The following is a 19,538-nucleotide window of genomic DNA, read 5'->3' on the forward strand; positions in this document are numbered from 1 at the left end:
GTTGCAAACTTTCAAAGATGTGAACGTGCGTTCACACGCCCAATCACGTAAGTTAGTTCACGTGTCTGGCGTACATTGTCACGTGCCTGCATCCTTGACAATGGTTGTACTTTCGTGTACTTTACTATACAGAGTACAGTAGCAGTACAGTATCTTTATTTCAAGCCCAGGATGTCCAGAAGCAAGTGTAAAAGCTGTAGCTGGGACTGCTATACTTTCCAAAGTCCTGTACTGTAAGATTAAAAATGTTTTCTTTATTTTCGTGTTTGTTTTTTATGTATTATCTGTGTGAAAAATATTATAAACCTATTACAGTACAGTACTACATAGCCAATTGTGTTAGTTGGGTACCTAGGCTAACTTTGTTGGACTTACAAACAAATTAGCTTACGAACGCGCTCTTGGAATGTAACTTGTTCATATATAGGGGACTTACTGTACCTGGTACCTGCAGGGCACCACACACGTGACTCGGAAGGATCTGTCCACTACATCCAGCAGTGTCCAGGGCTTGTGAGCTAAATGAAGGCCACGTATAGAATGGGACACCATGTCCCATTTCAACATGTGCAGTGGAGAAATGTTTGTTACGTGGTTAGGTGAAAAGAAAGCAGGTTTTACAACAATGTGATAAATGTTGGAAATTTTTATGAAATCCATGTGTGAATTTTTTGAAGAGTCAAAAGTGTAAATTGTAACTCTGAGTGTTGGAGTGACGGAGATTTTTATTTTTCTTGTCCACTTTTCTGTATTTTCCAAAGTTTCTCCTATGATCATATATTTAGTACCAGAAGGGAAAAACAAAAAAGCACAAAATGTAGTCCTTCTAGGTTGGTATATCCTTTTCAATGTGTGTGTGTGGGTTTTCTTTCTTAAGTCGCTATATGGGGTCCCCAGTGGTCCCGTTTCCAGGGGACACAGAGCACAGGGTGGCCTTCCTGCCGGGAAGCAAGGGACCCCTGGTGCTCAGCCCTCCCCTGGCCCCAGGGGCTGCCAGTCTCCCGCCTTCCTTGGGTCCTTGTCTTCCTGCTATTTCCCCTGGAAAGACGATCTCCTCAGAACCATCTGTTCTCCACCATGGACGCTCCATATTATGCTTGAGGCCCTCTCTGGTCCCTCTGAGGTCCTCCCTAAGCCTCCATCACCTCCACGCTCCCTGGGGGACCTGCATCCCTCCCTCCCCCCGCCACCAACCCTATTTGCTCCTGCAGCCTCACTCTTTGCCTTGGGCCCCACTATTTACTTCGTGTGAATGGCAAAAGGTAGGGTTGCTTGAAAACAGGAAAGAAAAAAGCCTTGATGTATATTTTTAATTGTGGTAAAATGTATGATCTTTAAGCCCATGGCTCAGTGGCATCATGTACGTTCACTTAATGCTGTGCAGCCTTCACCACCATCATCCCCAGAACTCTTTTCATCTCTCCAACTGAAACTCTGTCCCCAATGACACTAACTTCCCCTCCCTCTCCCTCAGCCCCTAGAAACCACCATCTACTTTCTGTCTATGAATCAGACTCTAGGGGCCTCATGTAAGTAAAGTCATTCAGTACTTATTCTTTGTAACTGGTTGATTTCATGAACATAATGTCCTCAAGGCCCGCCCGTGTTGTAGCCTGTGTCAGGATTTCCCTCCTTTTTAAGGCTGAATAATGTTCCATTGTGTGGATGGACCACATGTTGATTATCCATTCACCCTTCTACGGATGGACATGTGGGTTTCCTTCACCTTTCAGCTACTGTGGCTAATGCTGCTGTCAATATGGGGGTACAATACCTGTTCGGGACCTTTCTTCTAATTCTTTGGGATGTATGTGGAATTGCCAAGTTGCCTGGTAATTCACTTTTAATTTCTGAGGATCCTCCGTACTGTTTTCCACAGCAGCTGCACAGCTTCACACTCCCACCACCAGGGCACGAGAGTGCCAATTTTTCCACATCCTTACCGACACTTGTTATTTTCTGAGGAGCATTTTTTTTTAAACTCTATTCATTAACAAACACCTCCTGAAGATTCACCGTGTTCCTGGCCCTCTGCTGGCCTGCACAGCCTCCACAGGACAACAGTCAGGCTGTCGAAGGAGGGGCGTGGACTGAACAGGTGTTGTGGGCAGGCGTCTCCACTGGCTGGGCGGCAGTGTGGCTTCCAAGAAGGATGCATTTTCATCCTTCATTTTTAAGCTGCAGAAACTGAGGCTCAGAAATCCTAAAGTTACTGCCCAATGTTGGACAACTACTAAGAGGCAAAGCCAGGACTCTAATGTAGATCTTTCTAACTTCAAGCTGTAGTCGAGGGGCAGAGAGGCTGAGAGTGCCCATCCTCAGCCATCAAACCCAGACTTTCTGAGATGTTTGGCCTTTTTCACCAAGACAACACCCACAGGTGGGGGCCCATCCCTTTAGATGGGAAAGTGACCAGAAACAGAGACTTCCCTAAAGGGAGAAGAACCAAGGATGTGGGATCACGTGCTGAGGTATGGTAACCCTCTCTCGGGTTCTCTTTACTGTTTCCCGGGTGCTAAGTTCCTGTGATCCTTGACGGAATCCTAGCGGACAAATATTGTATTTCTCGCCTGTTGTTGGGGAAACTGAGAGCCGTGAAAGTAGGTACCTTGTTACAGTTGTGTGGCCAGCAAGTCCCCGGGAAGAAACCTGACCCCAGGTCGTCCTGCACCGTGGCCCCATCTTCCTGCTGTGAAACGCTCTGTTTTTGAGTTTCTTTTTTTTTTTTTAATTTTTTTTTTTTTTTTTTGCGTTGGGTCTTCGTTGCTGCGCGCGGGCTTTCTCTAGTTGCCGCGAGCGGGGGCTGCTCTTCATTGTGCTGCGCGGGCTTCTCATTGCGGTGGCTTCTCTTGTTGCGGAGCTCGGGCTCTAGGCACGCGGGCTTCAGTAGTTGCAGCACGTGGGCTCAGTAGTTGTGGCGCACGGGCTTAGTTGCTCCGCGGCATGTGGGATCTTCCCGGACCGGGGCTCGAACCCGTGTCCCCTGCATTGGCAGGTGGACTCTCAACCACTGCGCCGTCAGGGAAGCCCTGTTTTTGAGTTTCTTGGGCATCATTGCGCTAGATGCTGAGAGTTAGTGACATGGAGACGTGGGTGGTTGCTAGGTTAAGCTTGGTACTTATCATGAGCTCCTTCGAGGGGAGGGAAGGTATCTTAGTTCAGTGTTTCCTAAATTTTAGTCACATATATTCTGCCTTCAAAATTTTGTTTATAATTATGTAAATATTATCGAATTAACATTTATGATGACAAATACTATTTATTCAATATGCTATTATCTATGTAAAATGTGACTTCTCAAAATACATTTAAAAGTCCTGTTATTTTTTTTTTTTGCGGTACGCGGGCCTCTCACTGTTGTGGCCTCTCCCCTTGCGGAGCACAGGCTCCGGACACGCAGGCTCAGCGGCCATGGCTCACGGGCCCAGCCGCTCCGCGGCATGTGGGATCTTCCCGGACTGGGGCACGAACCCGCGTCCCCTGTATCGGCAGGCGAACTCTCAACCACTGCGCCACCAGGGAAGCCAGTCCTATTTTTTAAAGATTTTTAAAAAAATCTTTAGTTTGACTCACTTTTCAAGTTTAAATGTCTGCTTTAGCATCATTGTAAGCAATGAAAACTTGTAAATACACAAAGTGGATGTGCTTGTTATATATCTATTTTCCAATATCCATTTAAAATAAATAATAACGACTGAAATAAAAAGGTCCACCCCTGAACCATCTGAAACACCCCTCCCGGGGAGACACCAAGGTCCTCAGGCCCCCATCTTCCCACAGCACCCAGCAAGGTCTTTGTGTCAGTGTTTACCAAATGAATGGAGTATTTAATCAATCAGAAAGAATTAATTTCTTGATTGACTATTGACTTCATGGGAAATACATTCTATCCCTAACCTGGTCACTTTCACAAGCAGTGACATCTCCTATTAATGAAAATGCTGTAATACACTTGTTTCTTTTTTTAAAGAAGGTTCAAGGGTTCAGTTTGCAGAAATGGGACATGGCAGGTCTTAAAGACACGCCTCCCCCGGGGACCACGCGCCGTCTGCCCACTGGCCTCTCCAGGGCCCATGGGGCTCTCTAGCACTCAGGTGGGACAGGCTGGGACAGGCAGGCCCCTCTGACCCCCCACCCCCACCCCGCTCCAGGAGCGACCTCACCCCGCGGACTCTCTCTGTGATTCTGGTCTCACATCCCTGCTGCCCAGGGCCTGGATGGCTCCCGGGATGCAGCTCAGCGGCTGCTTTCCATGGCAACAAACAGCTGCAGCAAATTCAAGGTCTTCTGACACTTAGGGTCCCAGTCACCGTGTGGGACATTAAACTTTGAAGGAAAAAGAGAACCGCTTAAGTTTGGATAAAAGTGTCTCTTCCTCTTCTACTTTTGAAGCAAGTGTGAGGGCTGGCGACGGGCAATTAATTCTCTGTCCGTGAGAAGTGCCCGCCCCTCGGGCCACTTTCCTCCTCCCTCATCTGTGACCCGCGGGCGGCCCTGGGGGTCTCTCTGCGCCTTCCAGCTGGAGCCAGGGCTCCCATCACCATGATGACCAGGATGGGTTACAGAAGAGAAGGTTCTGCGGAGGGCGCTCTCCGACTTGAGGGTCTAGGAGGGGGGGTGGGGGAGGGGGGAGAGGCAGGGGTCGGCACACTTCCACTCATCCCAGATGCCTTCTTCTGCCCCGACGACTCTGAAGGCAGAAGGGCCCTCAGAAGTCCCACTGGAGATGCCGGCAAAACATCCAGCTTTAACACAGCTATTTGGACAATAGCGAGATTTGTGGGACCAGAATATTTGAGTGAGAATTGGGTGGACCCTAAGCATCCTGGTCAAAGCTTCCTTCTGGGGACGTTGGAGAGGAATATGGCCCCTTGAAGGATGGACCAAAGGGGAGGAGAGAGGGGTTCAGAGGGGGGCGTCGGGGGCAAGGTTGGGGGAGCAAACCCGGTCCTTCCCAGGACGTTGCCCAGTGAGCTCCAAGGAACTTTCGGCCTCTTCCGCTGACAGGGAGTCGGAGAGGGTGGGGTTAAGGCCCTGGCAGGCTCCTCCCCCCGCCCCGCCCCGCCCCAGCAGGCGCCCACCGGGGAGCCGCGGGAGCACAGGGTGGGGCGCAGTTGGCGTCAAGGCGCCCGCCGGTCGTTCACCCTTCCCGGGCTCCTGGAGGTTCCCTCACCCCCGCCTGCCGAGGCCGGGGCGCGAGCGAGAACCCCCGGCCAGCCTGTTCCTGGAAGCCCAGCGAAAGCCCCCTGCAGCCCGGGGCGTTGAATGACTGCCTCGCAATTAGAAAGCAGCAGCAGCAACGAAAGCGAAACCTCAGGTCGGGGGAAAAACGGCGCTCAGCTCATCCGACAGCCCAGGCCTCGGGGCCCCCCCGGTGCCAGCAGCGTGGGCCCCCTCGGGGCTCTGCGTCCCTGGGGGCCTGGGGCGGAGCCACCCTTCCCCATGCGAGGGTTCTGCCTTTCCCCTGGGGCCTCCCGCCTGGGTCTCCTCCAGGGTGTCCGCCAGCCCCGCGGTCTCCTCGGACCAAGGCGCCCGCAGGCTTCCTCAAGCTGCGAGAGCCCCCGTGGGGCTCGGCTGGGAGCGACCGCCCTCGCGCTGCGGGGCTGCGGCGTCAGCGGGGCTGCGTCGGCGCGGGAGGGCCGGCGGGGACCACGGGGCCGCGGAGGGGCGGAGCCTGAGGCCGGAAAGAGGGGCCGGCGGCCGAGCCCGCGGGAGCCGCCCGTAGAGGTCGGGCGGCGCGTGCGCTGAACAGAAGGCAGGAAACTCCGCCGCTGCCTTCTCCGGTGCCTCTTTGCATGTCTCCTGGGGTCAGTGCCGCCTCCTCGCCGGGAGGGGAAAATGAGTGCCGCGCGGGGTTTCCTGTGAGTCAGAAGCTGGTGTGCGCGCTGCTCTGGGTGGTGGGCGCGAGGGCACAGGACGGGGAAGGCCGCGGCGACACCCTCGGGGGAGGACGCGCCGGCATCGCTGGTCCAGCCTCTGCCTCCTGCCCCCGGCGCCGGGTCTGCTGGGTCCAGTGGCCGCTCCACAGAGCCACGGCGGAAAATTAAATAAGCGTGTAATACACCATATTAAAGGAAAGACAGCAGGTCCTCCAAACAGCATTTCCAAATTATTTGGCTGCCGTTTACTGTCGTCTCTGCCCTGGGGGCTATGTGCGTAACCGTGTCCGTGCTGCGGAAGCACTTCACGGCCCTGAGCCGCCGCCCGGGTCTCCCGACTGCGCCCCTGTGACCACGGTGGGAGCGTTCGCCCCACGGCACTCGGGGGCCGTGGCACCTCCTCCAGCCGGGCCCGCGGAGAGGCAGGTGCAGGTGGGAAGGACCCGGGGCCTCCCGAGCGGGCCCAGGGGAGGTTTATAGGGGCGAGGGGAGAATGGGAGAATGCGTGCTGCTCCCAGACTTGAGGCTGCCCCCCCTCAACGCCGCCGGCCACCTCCTTCTGCGGGGCCTGCTCTTCCACACCCGACGGCGGCCGCCCCACACTGTGGCTCGCTGGCCCTCTCTCTGTGGTCCCCGTTCCTTCTCTTGGCCATGGAAATGCGCCACGGACCTCTCCCCGGTGCGGACTCTCCAGTCCTCCCAGCAGTGTGTTTCCTGGAGCCCCTCCCTGGGCCAGGGCACAGAAGAGGCAGCCCGCACCCCCCGCCCCGGGGCAAGGGACACACAGGCGTTGCCTGCCGTGCAGTCTGTCACCCTAACCCTCTATGAGGCAGGAGAGGCGGTAGGGACCTGGGCAGGGTAACCCCCAGATCACTTCCCCATTTCTTTCCTAAGCGGGCTTCTGCTCGTCTCTGGTCACTGGCTGCTTCACCAGCCCGGTGCCCCACAAATAAGAGAAGAGCTCGGGAGAGACGGGGTGTAACACGTGTGCTTCCGGAGAGGATGGGCTTGGATGGACCCTAAGCACCCCTCCTCCGTGGGGTGGGGCAGCTGCAGAGCGCCCGGCACAGGCTTGCGCGGGCTCACCCTGGAGAGCAAGCGCGAAGCCTCTGCCCGTGGCCCGCACGTGGTGAGTGTGCTCCTTCATTGTAGCCGTATTTGCCATCAGAAAAGGGACCTCCAAGGGCAGGGCCACGGCCACGTTTGTGCAGTGCCTCAGCGGGCACACATGCTGAGGGGCTCTGTCCCTTGGCGTTTGTGTGCGCGTGCTGGGGGGAGGGCTCAGCAGGGACCGCCCACTCCTCCAGGCTCATCACTGCCCGCGGCGCAGCAAGCCGCCACCTAAGAGGAGGCGCCCGCAGGGAGGCCTGGCGAGGGGGCTGCCGCCTTCGCAGCCCCTTGTGGTGGGAGGAGTCACCAGGGCGGGCTCTCCAGGACACAGGCCCAGCAGCCCCGAGAGGCTATCCTCCACCTGTGGACTCTCTCGGAAAGGTCCGGGGCCCCAGGTGGGGTCAGCCAGCAGGAGAGATGCACCATGATGACTTGGTTAGAGGGGAGTCCCTTGGGCCCAACAGAGCAGGCCACACCCTGCTCTTCCCAGACCTAACGGTTTAACTCAGCAGGGGTGGGAAGAGGGATATACAAGAGGGCAAAAATATACCAGGGAAAGTGGCCCAAATGGCAGGCTCAGCCCACCTCCCAGCTGTTTCCATGGCACCATTGGTTCTGTCCCATGCTTGTCACCCAGGCCAGGAAGGCACGTGGCGATGAGGCGCCCAGGTGAACGGTGTGGCTTTCTGGGGTAAGGACTGCCTCAGACCCCAGCCCTTGACCCCGAGACAGGCTTCACACCTTCGAGTGGGTTGTGTGCACTGCACGGGTGACCTGCGTTCTGTTCTGTCTGCCATATCCTGTTCCTGAAACACTGAAGGTCAAGGCTGATCCTCCAGATGCAAACAGGGCCGCGTGGAACAAGGGGAGACTATCGCATTGCTGTTTCTACAGGCCAGGTTTCTGCCAAGTGGCTGAAATAATGTTCGAACTGTCGTGTAGACAGAGGGACCCCTTTCAGAGGGTGTGCGTCTGGGGTCTGTTTTCCACATCTTTATTCCAATGATGTTATTCTCCTAATTTGGACACCTTAAATTCAGCTGCATACCCATACCGCCGTTATGTCATTATTAGTAATCCCAACTTCTTGTTTAATTTGCATGCAAGATAGGGCTTGCCTGTAAAATGCATTGACAGAGGCAGTGTTCTATTTTTAGTGAAAGAGATGTTATCTCCAAATTACAGAGAAATGATTACATCAAGGTCCTCTGTTGATGAAAGAAATAAACCACGAGAAAGAAAGAATGTGTATGAGTTGCTGAGAACCAAAGCTCGTTGGCTTTCTTGCGTCTGAAGGTCCCTTTGCCCACAAGTGTTGTCCAAGTGAACAGGTCACATGGCCGTGCGCCCTTCGTGGTTCAAGGAACAGCGACTGTGACGATCCTCTACGTCCCAAGAAAGTCCTCGACCACAACCCACCAGGGCAGGTGAGTGTGTTTAGGGGGACGAGAAGCAATATGTCCCTTTGGCTTCTACCTCCGCGGCGGAGGTCCTTCCACTCTTCTGGACCCAGAGACGGAGGTGCAGGGCGGGGAGGCTGTGAAGACAGAGACCCCTGGACGCGGGGTCTCGAGCCCCAGCGCCACTTCTGCAGGGGTAACCTTGACAGTCTTCTGACATCCTTGGGCTCAGATCTCCCCAGGTGCAGAGCGAGGACAGCCTGGTCCCCCCCGCTGCCGTAGCCACACTCTCCCTGGGGCGGGGTCCTCCCAGGGTGACCTCCCTCCAGGGTTCTGGGAAGGACGCCCCTTCCTCAGAGGACCAGTCAGGTACTTCGAGTTGTTAAAAATGTGTATCAGAAAGCTCCCATGTTCCATTTCTCTGATAATTAGTGATGTGGAGCATCTTTTCATGTGCTTTTTGGCCCTCTTTGTGTCTTCTTGGGAGAAATGTCTCTTTAGATCTTTGGCCCATTTTTTGATTGGGTTGTTTGTTTTTTTGACATAGAGCTGCATGAGCTGTTTGTATATTGTGGAGATTAATCCCTTGCTGGTCGCTTCATCTGCAAATATGTGCTCCCATTCTGTGGGTTTTCTTTCTGTTTTGTTCCAGACCGGCTTGGATGCAGGGCTTGATGTTTACAGAGACGAGGTTCCTGTGAGGGGATGGGGTGGGAATGCTGGACTCCCTGTGCCTACGTTTCCTGTCAAACCTAAACCTGTTCTAAAAGATAAAGCCTGTGGATTAACAAAAAGATGGTATCACTGCCGTCTAGGTGATTACAGTCAGCGCCATGCTTAGCCTGCTGGGACCTTTGTGCAAATTAGACACACATTTCTTTCTTAAGGCATTTTATTGCCAGCAACCAGGGAGTTGTGCTGGTAAATATATAAATGTTGTATATGTCTATGTTTATAAATATGGACACAAGACTGAAGGCAGCGCAGTGTAAGACCTGCACGACAGTGCACGGAGGCCCTGCTTCTCCATCAGCCCACGGGGGAAGCAGACACACAAATTAGTTACTTGACAGAAAGGCAGGATGAGCCAAGTCCAGTAACGAGCGGAAAACAAAACCACGGGAAGACAGAGGATGAAGAGAACTGCACGGCCGGGAAGACAAATGTCAGAGGCAAGAAAAGAAGTGGGGCCGCTGAATGGACTGAACCCTCGCCGTCTGCGGTCACTGTTCGGGCAAGCAGAGGGTCTGCTGACGGGCTCCTGGCCTGGCTCTAAGGGCGAGGGTCTGCGCAAACCTTGAGGCCACGCAAACATGAGACACTGAGTGGCCTCACAGCTCTCCTGGGCGACCCACCAGGAAGGGGCTGTCCTCTTCACTCTGGCTGTCACAGCCCCCAAAGCAGCCTTGAAACTCACTCTGCCCCCCAGGGCTGAGGCCGTGACCACAGCCCAGGGCGTGCGCGGAACTGTCTCGTGGTGGAGCCTCGGCTCCTGCACTCGCCTTTGCCCAGATGCCCACGGAAACATATTTGGAGACGGCTGAGCCCCGGTTGGCGCCCACTGGTTTCTGGGTCATGGCTTTAGCCTCCCTGCCCTCGTTCACAAGACAAACACGCTAAACCAGCCTGGCTCCACGGAGAGCTGCCCCGGGTCCGTGTCCGAATGAGCTACCAAAGCTCACGCCCAGCGGGGGCAGAGCCCCCGCATGGTGTCCTGTAGGGCAGGGCAGGGCGGGCGGGGGCAGCCAGCCGGGGTGGGATCCAGCCCACGTGGGAGCGGGGCAGCCACGGCCGGGCAGAGCCCTGGGCAGAAACAGGGTGGGGGGGGGGGTCCCATCGACCCGTGCTCGCCTCGCATCCCAGCCGCCCTGTCGAGGGAGAGGCTGCAGGAGAAGGGCCAGAGCTGCCGGAGCATGGAACACACGAGCTGTCCTCACCACGGAGGCTGGGGAGACGTGGGCTCGAAGAGGTAGATCTTTAAAATTGGTGGCACTCTCCACGTCCATTGTGTTTTTCCAGAACTATTCCGTTTTCACTCTCTCTAGCTATGTTGTTTGTGTATATTTACATGTAAGGGGTGAATGAGCAAAACCAGTCATAGAGATTACCAACCTCAGGCCAGAAACTAAATCTCCTAGACATTAGCGGGGGTAGGCGGATAGGCATCTGTTGTATTAGTATGTGCGTGTCTGAAATATCTCATTAACAAATAAACCTCCACCAAAGAAGCTATACGGATGGCAAGTAAGCACGTGGATAGATGTTCAGTATCATTAGTCATTAAAGAAATTCAAATTTAAACTATAACAAGTTCTATATGCCTACTGGAATGGCTAAAATAAGAAAGAAAAAACCTGACAAGGGCAAGGGTTGACAAGAATGCAGGGCAACCAAAACTCTCATAGGTTGTTGGTAAAGAGGCAAATGTGAAAACCAGTTTGAAAAACAGTTTGGTGGTTTCTTATAAACATACACTTACCATATGACCAAAGTATCCCACTACCAGGTATTTAACCAAGAAAAATGAAAACTTATGTTCACATAAATTATTTCTTAAATGCATTTTTTAAGTGAAAGGAGCCAGACTCAGAAGCTACCTACTGTGTGATTCCACTTACATGACACTCTGGAAACGTCAAGAAACGATCAGAACAGAGAAAAGATCGGTGGACACCAGGGGTGCAGGTGTGGGAGTTTGGGGAAGGCTGACTGGCGGTGGTCACCCAACTGTGCATTTGTCAAAACGAGAACTGCACGTCGAAAAGAGGATTTTACTGCATGTACATTAAGGAAAAAAAAGTCTACATCTAAAGTAGGTTTACCTAGTGGCTTCAGATCTCAGGAAAATCATTTCCCCTTCTGAATGTCATAGAATTCTATTTTCCTAATAGGTAACATTCCTCGAAGTGCCGACTTAAATTTCAGAAAGAAAAACGAAAGAAGCTGACGTCACTGACACCTTCTGCGGGTCCCAACATGGAGGGTCAAGAAACGGTCGGAAAAGAGAGGCCAGCCTCCAGAGGGCCACGGCGAGCCCCTGAAAGCCACAGGAGGTTAAGTCAGAAGCATTTCTGAGATCGCAGTTTGTTTCTCCGTCAGTGTGGAAGCTGAGGCCCCGTGCGCTCAGTGTGGGCTGAGGACGGAGCGGGGAGAGTGGACAGCAGGGCAGGTGCCTCGAGGCGTGAACCTGGTGCTCCTCCTCTGTCTGTCACCAAACTCCCATGGCCCCTTCCCTTCCCTTCCCTTGGCCTTTCTCTCTTGCTGGACAAAGTTTCAAAATGCCACAATCCAAGAAACCTTCAGCAGCCCAGCCAGGTCCCCCGAGCACAGAAAAGTCAGAATCCCATGGTCACTCCTTTCTTGGCCTGCGCACCTGCTGGCTCCCCCAAGACTCTGTGGGAGCCCGCGGTTTGAAGATGCGGTGGGGTCCCTGGGCGGTCGGCAATCTCCCTTCACTATAGTCCTGGGGCTGCTAGTGCTATGGGCTGTGTCTCACTCATCCCACATCCCCAGAGACCGACAGATCGTTCCGGGTATCATTGATTTGTGAAGATGTGCAGAAAGGAAGAAAGAGCAGGGCACCTGGGCTCGGACTCCTGCCTCTGGCTCTGCCTCTCCCAGGAAGGGGGAAACTCCTGAGACAAAAGAGCAGATCTTCTGGGGGAAAGCTAACTGATCTTCGATGGGTCATTTGCACAGCACCTCAGACCACACACACTCAGAATGAATATTTCATAACTGAAATGAGAATTACCTTAATTGCAGAACCAGCCAAGTGATTTCTAAAGAGAGTGCGTTCAGTTCCCTTTGGCCCAGCTAGAACACACGGGCTCCTGTGTGATGTGTGGTCTCTTCTCTACGCTGGGGGCCTTGCCGGTGAGACCGCTGGTCATGCGGGGCAGCAGAGACACAGCAAGGAAGAGCCGCGGCCAAGACGAGTGGTCAGAGCAGCGACTCATCTCACTTGCTGCAGGACTGATCAACGTTCGCTTTCACAGGGAAAACGCCCAGGCCAAACTCGGTTCTTCAGTTATTAGAATTGCCATGTGGTTCCCCAAATCCTTGGCCTTAGTCACTGGCACGAGCTGAAGTGCAAGAGGAGGTCTGCCTGGAAGCTGGCCTCATTTGTTTCTGATTAAGATGAACTTTGTGTTAGAAAGGGAAAAGAAACAAGTCTTTCTGAGGTCTTTGGGCCGGAGTTTGGGCTTGGGACCTGCAGAGGCAGGAGTTCTGGCCCAGAGGCTCTCCTGCTCCACAGGCTGCAGGAGAAACCTTGGAGCCGTTGCCCCGAGGGACGGGCACCTGCCAGCCCGGCTTGGCCTCCCAGCCTCTGGGCCCTGTGGCCTGGCCCAGGCTCCAGGTCTTGAGACACTTTGTGGTGGCCCCACGTGTGGGCCTCAGAGCTAGACACTGTCGTTGACGGGAACCTGAGTAATGTTTGGTGGTTTCCCCAAATCAATCTCACCGGCAACTATTGTGAATACTCAAAGTAATGCATTATGTTCTGCTCTGGAAAGAGTTCCAGAAGGAGGACACTGGCTGTGGCTCTGAGGTGTTTATACACAGAACATAAAATTGACCATCTTGACCACTTTCAACTGAGAGCTCAGTGGCCTTAAGTACATTCACACTGTAGTGCAACCATCACCGCCGAACTCTCTGAAACTGAACCTCTGTCCCCATTAAACTCTGACTCCCCACCCCCTCCTCCAGCCCCTGGCACCTACCCTCCTGCTGTCTGTCTCTGTGAATCTGATTCCGCCAGGGACCTCATGTGAGTAGAATCACACAGTACTTGTCTTTTTGTGACTGGTTTATTCCACTAGGCGTCACGTTCTCAAATTTCATCCATGTTGCACCAGGTGTCAGGATTTCCTTCCTTTCTGAGGCTGAATAATATTCCATTGTTTGGATGGACCGCATTGTGTTTATCCATCGTCCTTCTACGGATGAACACTGGGGTTGCTTCCACCTCCTAGCTATTGTGAACAATGCTGCTGTGAATATGGGGGTACGAATATCTCTTTGAGATCCTGCTTTCATGTCTTCTGGGTACACACCCAGATGTGGAATTCCTAGACCACGTGGTAGTTCCATGTTTGATTTTTTGCGGAGGCTCCATACTGGTTTTCCACAGTGGCTGCCCCGTGTCTCACTCCCATCCTGCCTTGGTCAGTGTGGGCTGCTGCAACCAACTACTGGGTTTTTATAAACAAGAAGGATTTACTTCTCACGGTTCTGGAGGTTGAAGGCCACAGGGTGATGCAGGCAGGCTTGGTGCCTGGGGAGGACCCTTCCGGGTTCACAGACAGTCATCTTCTGGCCGTGTCCTCACATGATGGATGGAAAGGGCATGGGAGCTTCCTGGGGTCTCTTTTACAAGGCCACTAATCCCAGGACGTGAAGCCTCAGGACCCGGTCACCTCCCAAAGCCCCCACATACTCATTCCCTAAGCCTAACCCGGACCCTGACCCTAACCCTAGCCCTAGCCCTAGCCCTGACCCTGACCCTGACCCTAACCCTAGCCCTAGCCCTAGCCCTGACCCTGACCCTGACCCTAACCCTAGCCCTAGCCCTAGCCCTGACCCTGACCCTGACCCTAACCCTAACCCCATTACTCTGGGGTTAGGATTTCAGCATATGCACTCAGGGGAACACAGGCATTCAGACCACAGCACCCCAGGACTGAATTTTCTTTAAGTTGGAGACATACAGGTGCAGTTTTAAGCGAATGGAGTTGGTGGGTAACTGGGGGCTGGGGAGCAGGAACCCCGGATCAACCCATCACCAGCCATCTGGCATTTTCAGGGGCCTCTTCAAAAGATGGGTCCTTGGTGGAGTTTTGAAGGAAGGCACTTTGTCAGGAGGCAGGGAGGGACACAAAGGTGCTGCGCAGTGCCCGTTCAGAGTCCCTGGTGGAGTAGGGCCCTTGCCACGTCCTCAACGTGGACTGCGGGGAAAGCCCAGCGGGTAAAGTGCAGCAGCTTGAACCTGGCAAGAGCTGGGGGCTCAGTGCACCTGGGGGACAGATTGGGTTTTCGGGTTTTGGGGGTTTTTTTGGCAAGGAGGGTAGATCTAGGAGAATCAACTGCAGGGACCCGCTGATGTGAATTCAGACGCTTTGAGGATAATGATCACAGTACACATGCAAATAGCCACGATTCACGGGTGTTAACTTACTGATTCCCTAACACAGCTCCACGCAGGAGGAACTATACACCGCCACTTTACAGAGGTGAAGTGAGTCACCCAAGGTCACGTGACTTACGGGGAGGAGCCCGGATTCAACTCCAGGCTGTCTGGCTCCAGAGCCCAGGCCTCTGTGCACTGCTCTGTCTTCTCTGCCGAAAAAAGCGCCTTGAAAACCCAGACGCCTGCCCTCGAGGTGAGGGCGATGCAGGTGGGGAGACAGAAATGAACGAACAAACGAACAAGATACATAGCACGGGGGCTGTCAAATGTAAATATTTTTGGCTCTACAGGCCCAAAGGAAAAGCCGAGAGTGTTCAGTCCGTCTCCGTGGCAGCTACTCGATGGCCCCACTGGGTCGAGACGGCATCAGACGACACAGCCGAGAATCCCGTGACCGTGGCTCCAATTCAAGTCCGTTTATGGAAACTGACATTGCATGCCTGATGAGCTTGGGCCCCCAGAACGGGGGCGAGGGGACTTGTACCTTCATTTTTGTCTTAGACGCGTCTCTACCTGATACCATAGGAGGGTCTGCAAACCACAGTCCATGGGTCCAGTCCCACTTCTTAGTTCCACCGTATTTGACCTCACTGAACAATTTCCATTATCTACAGCAGCACCAGGAGTTGCTCTGGTTGCCTTAAATGACCTTGTCGGCCCAAAGTGTAAAGAAAGTGACTTTTAAACCAACTATACCACATGCCAAGCACACAGCCTGGGGCATGTGCTCAGGGCAGCTCCAACAGTTCCTGAGGTTGGGGGGGACTTTTGCTCCATCTGTGACCCTCCTGCTACCCCCTCCGCCAGGATTATTGCAAAATAAATCCCAGGCATCACACCAAGAAATAAATTGGTTTTAAAAACACATATGCCTTAGAAAATTTTTTATTTAACATAAATATATCAAGCAAATCAATTAAGGGTTATAGTAAATGTCCATGAATTTGTATTGCTTTAGATTCATCTGAGTTTACCAGAAAAATCCTCAATATTTCCTGATATAAATGCACCAAAGACATCTCACTAATCTAGTTGAACTGAAATCAGATTCCAGGGCACATTCATTTAAAAAAAAAAAAAAAGCCAAGGCCAAAGAGAACATCACGCAATATTAGAAAACACAGGAAGTTTTAATTTCCTCGGAGAGCCCTGCTGACCTGCGGGCGGGGGTATAACGAAGCCACTCCTGCCGGAGCTGGTGTGCAAAATCCAGAGGAAGCCCAAGGACGGGATGTTTGCAGCCGCTCCTCTGAGAAAGATGGGCTGACACGCATGCAGCTCAGACCAAAATCGTCCCTAAGAACCAGCACTCTGTGACCTGTAACCTGTGCCCTGGGTCACGATGGAATATCCAACATTCATCCAGCACTTTTCAGCCAGCAGGGCACTTTCTCTCCCACGTCATTTCACTTGTGCCTCTAGGAAGCTTGTTCAGAATCAGGAGAGCTTGGATCACAGCCTGTCCCTGTAAACCGCCGCATCTGGACACAGCCTCTCCCTCCGCTGGAAAGGCCCCTTCTGGTCACATCTTTCTGCTGAACTACATTTGTCCTCAACAGCCTGGCCAGAAAGAGGCCTCCGACCTCGGGGGACGGGGCTGGGGCAGGGCAGCCACGTGTCCTGGAGAGGACCAGCCGGCAGTGTCCCCGGGCGGCAGTGTCCCTGCCCGCCCGGGGGATGGGGGGCAGGTTCCAGTCCCTCCACAGCGGCCAGTCAGGGCCTCGGACACCCTGTTGCCTATGGTTGAGGCTGCACCTGCGAGCCTGTCCCAGCGTCACAGGCAAAACCCAGTCACCGTCGCGGGCTTTTCAGGGCTCCTCACCTTCTTGCAACGGATGAGATGTGAGAGGAAGTGCCACGAGTCACCCGCAGTGGCCGCCCGAAGAGACGGCCTTCGCTCTGCCCGCGTCCCGACTCAGGATGGGGCCTCCTCCGCCGGAGGCTGCAGTGGCCGAGCTCCGCGGCCTCAGGCTCCGCGGGGAACGCCCGCTTCAGCTCCAGACGCGCTTTTCCACCTGCGGACGAAGGTCGAGTTGGAAAGGGTGGTTTAGCAGTGGGGCGCTGTGGGGCTGCGGGCTCGGTGCGTCCTGCCCTGCGGGGCCCACGCGGCGGGCGCTGGTCTGCATGCTCCACAACGGGGCACGCGGCCAACGGGACACCTTGTAGACGTGCGGCGACGGCCATCCCGCTGCCCTGGACATACTGAGGGGCGTTCCCGGACCCAGGCAATCCTGTCTTAAGAATGGGACGGTCCTGGGTCCGTCTGGACAAGTTGGTCACCGCCACATGTCTGGGGACCCTTCCCTGCACTGCCTGCTCCCCCCCGGGCATAGTTAACCCTCTCAGAGGGGGAGGGGTAACACTTTTCAACCCAGGCATATTCTTTTCCTCCTCCTACAGTACGCCGTTTCCTTTGTTTTCTTCCTCAGAATGAAGAGCCACGTGCATGGTGAGGAGCAGTGCCTGTGCCTCAGAAAGCGCGGGGCTGGGACCCCCGCCAGGTCACGAAGATTCATACTCCTCTGTGTGTCCCGGAGCCCAAGGATGCGCATGACGCCCCTGGTCCCTGGAGTCCACCGGCCACAGCGGCCCTGAGGATAAGCAGAGGGGCAGTGCAGGCTGCAAGTCTCCCCCCGTTCCGTCTGCTCCCAAACTGTGTCCCCAGAAAACGGGAAGAAGGTGGCTAAGTGCCCTCCCTGCAGCACGTGACCAGGGAAGCTCCGGGCCGGATGACCCTGTTCTAGAGCTTTCTCGCAGGTGAACGGTCGGGGGAGTGCTGCCTTTGGTGTGCGGGGACGTTTCTCTAAACTCCCAGTTCCACCTTCGCGCCGGGGCGGGGTGGGCCCTCTCGCCATCTGTCTGTACCGTGTCCGCGCTGGACACACCACGAACGTGCAGGGTGACCAACCATCCCCCGGCCCGAGCCCGCGGGGCTCCCAGGACGCAGGCTGGCCCCGCACGGAGGCTTTCTGCGCGTCCAGGTGCAGGGACACCGGCTCTTCACAGCTTGCATCGCTGGCCCCGTGGCAAGACCGGCCCATCGTCAATCCTGTCTGTGGACATTTGGGGCGCAGATGGGTTCAGGACAGACGGAGAAGCGGGGCGGCGGGAGCTCGCCTGGCACCTCACGGGGGGTGGGTGCCCATCTCACGAGGAGGTCAAGGCACGGAAGCGGGTAGCAGAGCCTCCCGGGAAGCTCTGTTCCCTGCCCGGCCAGCAGCTGGACACCACCTGTGAGCAGGGGTCCTGCCTGCGGCGCGCACCTCCCACTCGACGCCTCACGGCCAAGGTCGGGCTGCTCCCGGGGCTGAGAAGCACCGCCTGCCCCGTCCCCATCCCCGCTCAGAGACGCACAGGGAGGCAGCTCTTCTGCCCCCACCCCCAGCTGCATCCACCTGCAGGGACCCCAGGCTCTTTGCCCTCCCCTGCTCCTGGCTCCGTGCCGTCCCTTGTGCCCCGCGGCGCCCACTCACCACAGACCTTCCCTCAGTCATCATGGGGGCCCGTCACTGGTCAGAGCACTTAGAGCCCTGGGAACCCGTCTGTGTACTCGTGTCGCCGAGCTCCCAGGCCCATGAGGCTCCGGGCCGCCCTGCTCGGTCTGTGAAGCACTCCTTCCTCAGCCAGTCCCCCGACCCTTCATCACTGCCCCGCCCCACCCCGGGCTCCCTCCTTTGAGGGAACGGCCCTTCTCCATCTTCACATTTCCTGGCCACAGACCGGCTCGGTCCCTCCAGCCGCTGTAGCAAAGCACCACGGACGGGGGCGGCTTGAACGGCAGACATTTCTTTCCCACGTTTCTGGAGGCTGAGCCCGGGTCAGGGTGCCACCCGGGCTGGTGTCCCGTCGCTCGTCCTGCTTGTAGCTGCCATCCTCTCGCTGTGCCCTCACAGGTCCCCTCGGAATGGCTTCTCATAAGGACACTAATCCTATCTCGGGGGACCCACCACGTGGCCTGATCACCCACAAAGGCCCCTCCTAGCTGCACACCTTGGGGTCAGGCTTCAGCATACGATTCTGGGGGGACACGTTCGTCCCATGGCAGAGGTGTCCCTCTTACAAGTGTCCCTCTGTCATCGCACGCTTCCTCCTTCTTCCAGTCATGCCTCCCGATGGCCGAGGCGGGGCTGGTGCTTTGGTCCCACCTGGAACGTCGGGCCCAGGCACTGTTGAAGGGGGCACGCGCACCCTTCGGGCACGGCACACCCTTTTGCTTTTCCTCATTCCTCTCCAGTGTTTGCCCGTAGTCACGCCTGTCCGCGTGGCGGTCACTGTAGAATAAATCGCGGTACCAGTGACTCGTAATACAATCAGCATTTTCTGAGTTGCTGCAGAGAACTCGTACTGTGTGGCGTCAGTTCTCTGCTGTTAGCATGCAGGTTCCTCCATCACCCGCGTTCCTGTATGTCTGCGATTACTCCCAGATGGTCACGTGGCGCGAACGATTCCCGGGAGGCCCAGGGCTCTGCAGGGCAGGCGTCTCCTCACCTCATCAACCTTCTCCTGCCGTTTGAACGGCTCTCCGATGTCTTCCTTCATGTATCTTTAGTTTTGGACTGTTGTTTACGTTTGTCCTCCTCCTCCTCTTGGTGCTGGAAACACGCAGCTCATAAAACACCAAAGCCTGCGCTGCTCTCTGACTCTCTAAAGGACCCCGGGAGGGAGGCGAGGCAGGACTGGTCACCCAGGAAGCCATCGCCCGGGTGATACCGCCTGCTGCTAACTGGCGAACCGAGAGTCCGGTTCCTCTGATTCTTAGTTCTCTGGTCGGTCTTTAATAATAAACATCAAGGTGACGCGCACACGTGGTAGAGACCGAAGGATGCCGCACGGGCTGCGCCTTGTCCCCGCCGGCCCCGTGTTCTCTGACCAGCTCCTGGCGGACGCCCCTGAACCCCGACGTTTCCCACCGCCCTTCCCCAGGGCATGGATTTTAAGCGAGCTCCTGCGCTCCTG

At 55.2% G+C, this 19,538-nt stretch overlaps 1 long non-coding RNA gene across 2 annotated transcripts; it reads left to right on the forward strand.

The window, feature by feature from the left end:
• The first annotated feature begins 4,784 nt into the window (after positions 1–4,784).
• Positions 4,785–19,115, forward strand: LOC111181294 (uncharacterized). Of its 2 annotated transcripts, none has more exons than XR_002646430.3 (3): positions 4,785–5,861; positions 8,175–8,416; positions 9,042–19,115. It is a non-coding gene; the product is annotated as an uncharacterized LOC111181294 (long non-coding RNA). The 2 variants fall into 2 exon arrangements; XR_016394487.1 differs by having other exon boundaries at positions 4,786–5,317.
• The last annotated feature ends 423 nt before the right edge of the window (positions 19,116–19,538 follow it).

This window comes from Delphinapterus leucas, chromosome 10 (genome assembly GCF_059928025.1).
Source record: "Delphinapterus leucas isolate spDelLeu-1000000601 "Yukka" chromosome 10, BTC_Dleu_Yukka2, whole genome shotgun sequence".
Lineage (NCBI taxonomy): Eukaryota > Metazoa > Chordata > Mammalia > Artiodactyla > Monodontidae > Delphinapterus > Delphinapterus leucas.